Raw genomic sequence first — 11,825 nt, 5'->3', positions numbered from 1 at the left:
TATGGGCGAGAAATGGATATGCCATGGGACTCAATTCTCCAGCCTGTCGGCACATCATACACCGACGATCTTCCGTATGAACTCATGTTGCGGCGGAGGCTGCAGATGGCTCATGAACAGGCCGCAGAGTTCAGTCGGAGAAATTTAGAGAGTGAACGAGGGAGGATCAATGAAGGACTCACTCTTCCATCACTTATGGTGGGACAAATGGTCCTCCTCCGAAACATGAATTTCATAAATGGAACCAGTAGGAAATTGGCGTAATGAAGATATTTGGCAGCTCCTCATCGGACCTGGAGGACGAAGATGAGGTACCACCGCGACCTACCCCGCCAGTGTGGGGGCCAATTGATTTTGGTTGTGGCCTGGTAATCCCATCTACCCCAGAGAGGCCCCTGACACCAGGTGCCCTACCAGAAATGGAGCTGCTGAAATCCCCTTCATACCAAGATTCATGGCACACGTGGGAGCCAACCCACTATGACGCTGCATTGGACCCCCCGTCGACCCCGGAGCGACCGCCGATGCCAGGGAGTAGACTCGTTCATCACCAACCGCTGCCATCTCCGAACGACTGCACCGTGGACTGTACTGCAGTTGTGTGCTAGTGACTGGAGCAGTGCGGAGATGGAAGGCGTGAGGGAGGATCAGAAAAGGAAGGTTTCCCGCCACCAACACAATAAGAGGCGGCGGGAACTCAACAAAAGGAGGAAGAGGGCTGCCGCTCGACGGTGAACTGTTTGTTTTTTTGTGTTTAGTGAACTATTTTTGTTTTTTTGTGTTTAGTAAACTATTTGTTTTTAATGAACTATTGGTATTTTCCGATTTTAAAAAAACCTAAAAACTAAATATGAAATAAGTAATATGTTTATGCAATAACTTACGAATATTATTATATTTTTATGCTTCTCAAATGCGATAATTTCTCAGTTGTTTAGTTGATACTGTTGTATAATTGTAATTTAACTTTTTGTTCTAATATTGCTTTATCACTTAGTTAACTGTTATATTGTATTGCAAGCTCAAAATTTATTTGAAATATTTATCTTTGAATGTATACCCCTTAAACACTAATCATGTTGTCGAATCCCATGTTGACTTATGTGCTATGGGGGTGATGTGGGAGGGAACCTCCTTCTCTTTCCCAGTGACCGGCATAGAGGCACGATTCCGTTTGACGCCTTCTGTCTTTCCCGCGTGCCGGGGTCCACCCCTGAAGGATTTGGGTGCACATACCCCGACACTTTGTCGCCTTCGCCTTTTGTCCCCGTTGGTCTTTCCCGAGTAGCCAGGCCCCGCTCATGTGCACCTGTTCCTAGGGAATACCCCGGTCAACGAACCGCGAGTAGGGGTTTTTCGGGCGACTCCCTGCATCATTAATGCCCGGCAAACACAATATTTAAGCGAGCATCGAAGACGTATCAGGGCCATTCCCGCCTACGCCTTTTCCTCGCTCACTGCAGAACCCCTTGCTGGGTCGTCGAGGCGGTCCCTTCGGCCAATACACCCTTGCCAGTCGCTGACTCTGCACCTCACCTTCCTCGGGAGACCCCCTCACTGGGTCACCATCACCAAACCTCATCGCCGGGTCACCATTTCCCGCATCGGAAGGCCTCCTCGCCGGGTCACTGCGCTTCCTCGGGAGACCTCCAGTTGGGTCACCACTTCATACCCCGGGAGACCTTCCAGATGGGTCATGTAGGTACATAATTTTTTATTTTTTTCATTATACGTATTTAAAAAAAATTCCAATGTAATGGCAAAATTGTAATTGCTACTAGATTTTTTCTTTTTTCAATATCAATTCATATTTTTCCAATTTAGCTCTAAAGACACTATGCAGATGGAGAATTCATCTTGTTTATCTCTTATCGCATTTTTTTCACTGAGCAATTTAAATGATCAATCTAAAAAAATTTATAGACGACGTTTTCGCGTGAAATTGAGAAAATATTTAAAGAAAATAATAAAGTTTTATAATATACTGTTTCGAAACTTTTTTAGCTAGTTGTCAAGACAATGTGAAAAAATGGGAAATTAAATAAATTTTAGTGATTGATAGCTTTTTTAGATTTGAGCAGAATAAATATGTAGTAAAGAAAAAAGGCAAAGTTTTCTGTTAATCACTGCATGGTATCATGGAAAAAAGAAAACAATCAAGAATATGTCCCATTTTGAAATTACTTTGGAAAAATGTAAAATGTAATGATAAATTTAAAAAACTATGTGAAAGATGTTTTCAAGAGCCTTCAATAAAATCATTAAAGAAAATAATAAAGTGCAAATATCTTGTTTCCATACTTAAAAGCTAGTGGTCGAAATAATGTGAAAAAATGGTAATGTAGTAAATTTTAATAATCCATTTCATTTTTAGATTTGAGTGTAAAAAATATGTAGTAAAGGAAATAGGCAAAGTTTTCTGTAAATGACTGAATAGTATCATTTTTATTGCTCAGTGTAAAAATGCGAAATGAGACAAACAAGATCAATAAACCAACTATATCGCCACTTTAGAGATAATTGGAAAAGGTGAAATGATATGAGAGAATATGAAAAAAATCCAGTTGTATGTCACGTTTTCTTATTGCATTGTGAATGTTATGAGTGTAAAGAAAAATTAAAAAAAATTATTTTCGAGTGTAATCCAGAAATTCTTAAAGAATATAGTAAAGCAATGAGGAACTTGCATGGGTCGTAGATTGCTCTAAAAACTATTTTGAATAAGTCAAATGGATACATTAGCTCGCAAAAATACCTTCAGTTTCTCCATTCAACATCAAAAGAAAGAAAAAAATTGCATTTAAAATCGAGAAAAATTTCTCTGAGCCGACCACTGCGCGAAGACACCCGAGCGTTGCCGAGGCCAGGCGTGACGTCATAGGTGCCTAAACAACCGTAGGGAGTAGGGAAATACGCTGAGCGCATGGTGTAAAATTTGTTTTGAGGGAGTATTTAGCCGCTCATCGTCACTTTATTTTGTTCTGTTATTCTTGGGCAAGTTTTCCTATTGCTATTGTGCCTAGATTATGACTTGGGATATTAATAATGCGGCATCGGGATGATGAAGTACAAGCGTTTCACTTCGTATGTTTTAGTGATCAGAAAAATGGATGATAACGTTGCCACTCGTTCGAATAGTACACCTGAAATTCATCTACATGTACATAATACCCCGCAAGCCGCCTAAAAGGCGTGTGGCATGGGGTGTTAGGACACCAGCCTTTTTTTAGGTCACCAAAAATTGATGCCACGACCCTCATGGAATTTGTTAAGACAAATTATTGCTATACGTCGGCGGCAAATCGAGTTGTAAAAGAAACTTGTAATACTGGAGGATAACGATCGTAAGCTGTGCTGTTGAATTTGGCAACACCGAATTAACGGAGAAGGTAGTCCTATCCGTCCTACGGTACGAATTCACAGCAAAACAGTCTGCACATAATCCACATGTGAAATCGCGAATCGGTTCCGCTGCCAACACAAACACAAGCTATAACCTATTTCAATAATATAGGTAAATCCATAAACAATATAGTAGCATATACCATAAAAATATAGTGGGAAATAGGCAAATACTCTTATCAAAAACTGGATGTCACTGTCACATTCTTATATTCATCACGTACAACTTACAATAACAGAACTCGTTATGATGAAAACAACTATTTATTCACTGATTTAAACCCTTAAATTAGCCCACACAAGTGACACAGGTGACCTTTCTCACTACTATTCGTTGATATAATGGAATAACAAACTTCACTCACAGTTTTTATTTCAATAGCGTGATCGTGAAATGTCATATCTACGGTGAACAACGGAGATTAGCACGCCACTGACAATTTTTACACTACTGTTAGACATTTATCGATAGCGTAATAGTACTTTTTACAATTCAATCACGATGGAACACTGATAACTCTTGGCCGATATTTTTCAACCTTGTCAAACTTTGTGCATTACAACCACTAGCACTGTGATTATTAGTAGTAGCTTAACGGGAGATGTCACGTTGAAAATAACACTATTTTGGTACAAAAATGTTCCTAGATGTCTCCAATCAGCGAGCAAAAGTTGCATTGACTGGAATTCACCCCATAATACAAGCCATACAGTCCTAAACGACGAATTCTCCGGTACCTACGATTAAACGGATGAAGTTATTGTATATACAAGGTAAGCGGACATTAGTAAACATCAAAATCGTTCTAATTACATACTTAAATGAATGATATGCCGTCGATAACATCAACTTACAATTAACGTATCCCCCTTCCAATGGCCGTGGCTCAGACTCCTACAACGATGTTATTTAGGTATTATAAAATTTTTGGTTTAACTGCTCCAGTTTTATATTTTATGTCCTTACTCAGATATTAATATTATAAATAATGCAAAATATGAGGGCTTCCAAGCCTCTATCTTCGGATATTTATCTTTAAATATAAAACGAGTCGATTGGGCGCTTGAATTCATCAAGCGGGTAATTAGGGGGGGTGGAAACATAGTTGTGTCACATATTTTCGAGTCATGTGCCCATAAGTGGTTTAATATTCAAAAATTTCCCCGCCGTTTTTTGAAAGGGTAAGGAACTAAATTTTTCACTGTTAGAAATATTTGTTATTTTCAATATGATTTTATTTGACGGATAATTGATTCTTTGATCCATTAAGTTAACCATTGACACATAATCGGAATAAGGTTTTAAAAATTTCAAGAGAGTGTTGATTATGTGGTTATTTTTCAACTATTAAAGTCCATAAGCATTGTAATAAGCCACTATTGAAAACACAACGCAGATTCTTTAGATAAATATATAAAGATATTCCACTTGCAAAACGAATGTCCTTAATGCAGTTTGTAAAATACTGAATTGTAACGATTCCTCTAATTTCTTTGGTCTTAAAAAATAGTTATTCTCAAGACATTCCAATTTGCAAAAAAGATTTGGCATATTTGCTATCATAATCGTATCGAATTATCAAGTATACTGACACGTGCATTGAAAATACGCAATCCGATTGATTTACCTTCCAATCTTTAATCATCAACACTAAAATTCCTGGTCGACTATGTACGTGCATGCAAAATCCTATGTTATAACGATTCGATATATTTTAAGAAAAAGCATATTCGATATGCATCAATCGTGAGACTACATGCAAAACATATTACCTTTGGGAATTGTGAGGAATACCAAGATGTACCAAGCACCAAATTTAATTGGTCCAACGGATACAGTATTCAACTTGTGCCAATGTTATGTATTTGTTATAATAATCGAATCCATTCTTCTATTATAATGGCATTTGTATCGTTGAATCCGCAATGCTATTGATTTAACTTATAGTCTATGGCTATCTTCCACATAATTATATTGGTCAACTATGTCCTTGGATGTAAAATCCTATATGTTATAGCAATACGATATATTTTAAGAAAAAGTAGATTCGATTAATACCGAACGTGAGACTATACACATAATATGTTTCATTTGGGCATTATGAGGAATACCATGATGTACCCATTTGCCAAATTTCATTGGTCCAACGTATAAACTAATCAAGTTTTGCAAATTTGCGTATTTGATAGAATAATCGAATCGATCTTGCGATTACACTGCCATCTGTACTGTAAAATCCGCAATGCTATTGGTTTAATTTTCAGTCTGTGTATCTACTATACAATACCTGGCCAACTATGCCCTTGGATGTAAAATCCTATATGTTATAGCGGTTCGATATATTTGAAGAAAAAGCATATTCGATATATATCGCACGTTAGACAACATACAAAGCATATTTCTGTTGGGCAGTGTGAGGATTACCAAGCTTTGCACATTCGCCAAATTTCATTGGTCCAACGGGTATACTTTTCAAGTTATACCAATTTGTGTATATGCTATAATAATCGAATCGATTTTTCGATCATACTGACATCTGTACGGTAAAGTCCGCAATCCCATTGGTTTAATTTTCAGTCTATGGGTATCTACTATTTAATACCTGGTCAACTATGCCTGTGGATGTAAAATCCTACATGTATTAGCAATTCGATATACTTTAAGAAAAAGTAGATTCGATATATATCGAATGTGAGACTACGTACAAAACAAATTTTCATTGGGCATTGTGAGGAATACCAATATGTACCCAATCACCAAATTTCATTGATCCAACGGTAAATCTATGGAAGTTATGCCCATTTACGTATTTGCTATAATAATCGAATCGATTTTTCGATCATACTTACATCTGTACGGTAAACTCCGCAATCCTATAGGTTTAAAATCCAGTCTATGGGTATCTACTATTTAATCCTTAGTCAACTATGTCCTTGGATGTAAAATCCTACATGTTATAGCAATTCGATATATTTTAAGAGAAAGTAGATTCGATATATATCGAATGTGAGACTACTTACAAAATAAATTTTCGATGGGCATCGTTAGGAATACCAATATGTGCCCAATCACCAAATTTCATTGATCCAACGGTAAATCTATTGAAGTTATGCCCATATCCGTATTTGCTATAATAATCGAATCGATTTGTCGATCATACTTACATCTGTACTGTAAAATCCGCAAGGCTATTGGTTTAAAATCCAGTCAATGGGTATCTTCTATTTAATCCCTAGTAAACTATGTCCTTGGATGTAAAATCCTACATGTTATAGCAATTCGATACATTTGAAGAAAAAGTAGATTCGATATATATCGAATGTGAGACTACGTACAAAACATTTTCATTGGGCATCGTGAGTAATACCTATATGTACCCAATCACCAAATTTCATTGATCCAACGGTAAATCTATGGAAGTTATGCCCATTTACGTATTTGCTATAATAATCGAATCGATTTTTCGATCATACTGACATCTGTACTGTAAAATCCGCAATGCTATTGGTTTTAAATCCAGTCTATGGGTATCTACTGTTTAATCCCTAGTAAACTATGTCCTTGAATGTTAAATCCTACATGTTATAGCTAATCGATATATTTTAAGAAAAAGTAGATTCGATATATATCGAACGTGAGACTGAATACAAAACATACTACCATAGAGTATCGTGAGGAATACCAAGATGTACCTGTTTACCAAGTTTCATTGGTCCAACGTACACACTTATCAAGTTATGCCAATTTGCGTATTTGCTATACTAATCGAATCGTACTTTAGACACTGCTGACATCTGTACTGTAAAATCCGCAATCCTATTGATATCCCTTCTATGGTCACTCCCTTATCCCTGCCTTCTCTAATATCCCCGCTTTCAAAATTTAGCCTATGTTCTTATATTGGTGACGTAGACAGACGGGATGCGTGTATTTCTTACGGGGGCCTTATACAAAAAGATATAAATTCAAATCGATGTATCTTCAGTAGGAAACATAATTCATCTAAATAATTTATGTGTGCGCATAATTCATTTTTTTCCTTACATATTGTTAAAATTTTTATTTCCGTAACTATGTAAATAAGCCCAAAAAATGGCTCAATCGAATACAACCTTGTATCGATCATAACTTCGAGTCTAATAAATCAATTCGCCTGATTTAACTTTTGTCGGATGAATGACATTTTCAGTCGTATTTTGTATGACATTCATGTTCAAAACTTGATTAATAAAAAAGTTATTAGCGATTAAAGCGTATCCAAGGAGATTCGTATCGATATAACTCGCACATGAATCGATCGAGCGGAATGGTCATCATTGTAAAAGTTGACCATTTTAATAATATTATTTATCTGAAAATTTCATTCCTCTAGCTTAAACGGTTGCTAAGATATTCAAGATTGCATGCTCCACAAAAAAATGGCGACAATGATTTTTCGCTTGCAGGACATTTTTCGGAATTTAATTATGAATAACCCAAGAGGGATACGGCGAAAGTAAGCTCAAACGTGAGGGTTCGGAGAACCCTCTAACGGTTTTTCTTGGAGATTCCAAATTTTCATATGGCACATGTCTCAACGCCGAAATCCAAGATTGAAAATTCTACCACCTCTACAATGGAAAGTCGAAATCGTTTATTCCTCGGAATTGTTTCGACATATGAAAATTCCGAGATAGCCAAAAAATCAACCAAAAAATCTAGTATCTTGCGTTTCAAGGAATTTGTCCTGCGATGATTGCAAGTTGGTCAAAAAAAATCCTAACGTAGTGCCATAAGAAAAGCATGGGGCACTTTCAAAAAATCATAAAAAATACTAAATATCAATTCATCGCAATGACAACCACACCAAAAAATCAACCAAAAAATCTAGTTTACTTCAAGGGAATGTCATGTTCCTCACATATTTAGAAATACATAAAAAAAGTGAAAAAGTTTTAGTCCCATAAGGCTCCCATGTTAATTCAAGTCGATATATCTCGAAAAGTAATCGACTTTTTTAAGATTTCAGATTTTTCCTCCCGATGAATTTTTTTTTACTTTTTCGTCCAATATTCCATTTAGCCACACATATCACAGTTTGGGCTGCTAATTTGTATCAATCACACAATCAGTGAATTAGTTTGCAGCTATTATAGGGACGTTAACGAGTCGATTGGGCGCTTGAATTCATCAAGCGGGTAATTAGGGGGGGTGGAAACATAGTTGTGTCACAAATTTTCGAGTCATGTGCCCATAAGTGGTTTAATATTCAAAAATTTCCCCGCCGTTTTTTGAAAGGGTAAGGAACTAAATTTTTTACTGTTAGAAATATTTGTTATTTTCAATATGATTTTATTTGACGGATAATTGATTCTTTGATCCATTAAGTTAACCATTGACACATAATCGGAATAAGGTTTTAAAAATTTCAAGAGAGTGTTGATTATGTGGTTATTTTTCAACTGTTAAAGTCCATAAGCATTGTGATAAGCCACTCTTGAAAATACAACGCAGATTCTTTAGATAAATATATAAAGATATTCCACTTGCAAAGCGAATGTCCATAATGCAGTTTGTAAAATACTGAATTGTAACGATTCCTCTAATTTCTTTGGTCTTAAAAAATAGTTATTCTCAAGATATTCCAATTTGCAAAAAGATTTGGCATATTTGCTATCATAATCGTATCGAATTATCAAGTATACTGACACGTGCATTGAAAATACGCAATCCGATTGATTTACCTTCCAATCTTTGATCATCAGCACTAAAATTCCTGGTCGACTATGTACGTGCATGCAAAATCCTATGTTATAACGATTCGATATATTTTAAGAAAAAGCATATTCGATATGCATCAATCGTGAGACTACATGCAAAACATATTACCTTTGGGAATTGTGAGGAATACCAAGATGTACCAAGCACCAAATTTAATTTGTCCAACAAATACACTATTCAACTTGTGCCAATGTTATGAATTTGTTAGAATAATCGAATCCATTCTTCGATTATACTGGCATTTGTATTGTTGAATCCGCAATGCTATTCATTTAACTTACAGTCTATGTCTATCTACCACATAATTATATTGGTCAACTATGTCCTAGGATGTAAAATCCTATATGTTATAGCAATACGATATATTTTAAGAAAAAGTAGATTCGATTAATACCGAACGTGAGACTATACACAAAATATGTTTCATTTGGGCATTGTGAGGAATACCAAGATGTACCCATTTGCCAAATTTCATTGGTCCAACGTATAAAGTAATCAAGTTTTGCAAATTTGAGTATTTGATAGAATAATCGAATCGATCCTGCGATTACACTGCCATCTGTACTGTAAAATCCGCAATGCTATTGGTTTAATTTTCAGTCTGTGTATCTACTATACAATACCTGGCCAACTATGCCCTTGGATGTAAAATCCTATATGTTATAGCGGTTCGATATATTTGAAGAAAAAGCATATTCGATATATATCGCACGTTAGACAACATACAAAGCATATTTCTGTTGGGCAGTGTGAGGATTACCAAGATGTGCACATTCGCCAAATTTCATTGGTCCAACGGAAATACTTTTCAAGTTATACCAATTTGTGTATATGCTATAATAATCGAATCGATTTTTCGATCATACTGACATCTGTACGGTAAAGTCCGCAATCCCATTGGTTTAATTTTCAGTCTATGGGTATCCACTATTTAATACCTGGTCAACTATGCCTGTGGATGTAAAATCCTACATGTATTAGCAATTCGATATACTTTAAGAAAAAGTAGATTCGATATATATCGAATGTGAGACTACGTACTAAACAAATTTTCATTGGGCATTGTGAGGAATACCAATATGTACCCATTCACCAAATTTCATTGATCCAACGGTAAATCTATTGAAGATATGCCCATTTACGTATTTGCTATAATAATCGAATCGATTTTTCGATCATACTTACATCTGTACGGTAAAGTCCGCAATCCTATAGGTTTACAATCCAGTCTATGGGTATCTACTATTTAATCCTTAGTCAACTATGTCCTTGGATGTAATATCCTACATGTTATAGCAATTCGATATATTTTAAGAAAAAGTAGATTCGATATATATCGAATGTGAGACTACTTACAAAACAAATTTTCATTGGGCATCGTGAGGAATACCAATATGTACCCAATCACCAAATTTCATTGATCCAACGGTAAATCTATTGAAGATATGCCCATTTACGTATTTGCTATAATAATCGAATCGATTTTTCGATCATACTGACATCTGTACTGTAAAATCCGCAAGGCTATTGGTTTAAAATCCAGTCAATGGGTATCTACTATTTAATCTCTAGTAGACTATGTCCTTGGATGTAAAATCCTACATGTTATAGCAATTCGATACATTTTAAGAAAAAGTAGATTCGATATATATCGAATGTGAGACTACGTACAAAACAAATTTTCATTGGGCATCGTGAGGAATACCAATATGTACCCAATCACCAACTTTCATTGATCCAACGGTAAATCTATTGAAGTTTAGCCCATTTACGTATTTGCTATAATAATCGAATCGATTTTTCGATCATACTGACATCTGTACTGTAAAATCCGCAAGGCTATTGGTTTAAAATCCAGTCAATGGGTATCTGTTATTTAATCCCTAGTAAACTATGTCCTTGGATGTAAAATCCTACATGTTATAGCAATTCGATACATTTTAAGAAAAAGTAGATTCGATATATATCGAATGTGAGACTACGTACAAAACAAATTTTCATTGGGCATCGTGAGGAATACCAATATGTACCCAATCACCAAATTTCATTGATCCAACGGTAAATCTATTGAAGTTATGCCCATTTACGTATTTGCTATAATAATCGAATCGATTTTTCGATCATACTGACATCTGTACTGTAAAATCCGCAATGCTATTGGTTTAATTTTCAGTCTATGGGCATCTTTTATATAATACCTGGTCAACTATGCCCTTGGATTTAAAATCCTTTATGTTATAGCAATTCGATATATTTGAAGAAAAATCATATTCGATATATATCGCACGTTAGACTACATACAAAACATATTTCTGTTGTGCATCGTGAGGAATACCAAGATGTACCTGTTTACCAAGTTTCATTGGTCCAACGTACACACTTATCAAGTTATTCCAATTTGCGTATTTGCTATACTAATCGAATCGTACTTTAGACACTGCTGACATCTGTACTGTAAAATCCGCAATCCTATTGATATCCCTTCTATGGTCACTCCCTTATCCCTGCCTTCTCTAATATCCCCGCTTTCAGAATTTAGCCTATGTTCTTATATTGGTGACGTAATTGGACGGGATGCGTGTATTTCTTACGGGGGCCTAATACAAAAAGATATAAATTCAAATCGATGTATCTTCAGTAGGAAACATAATTCATCTAAATT

The sequence above is a fragment of the Ischnura elegans genome, chromosome 11, assembly GCF_921293095.1.
Source record: "Ischnura elegans chromosome 11, ioIscEleg1.1, whole genome shotgun sequence".
Classification (NCBI taxonomy): Eukaryota; Metazoa; Arthropoda; class Insecta; order Odonata; family Coenagrionidae; genus Ischnura; species Ischnura elegans.
This window is presented reverse-complemented; position numbering follows the sequence as displayed.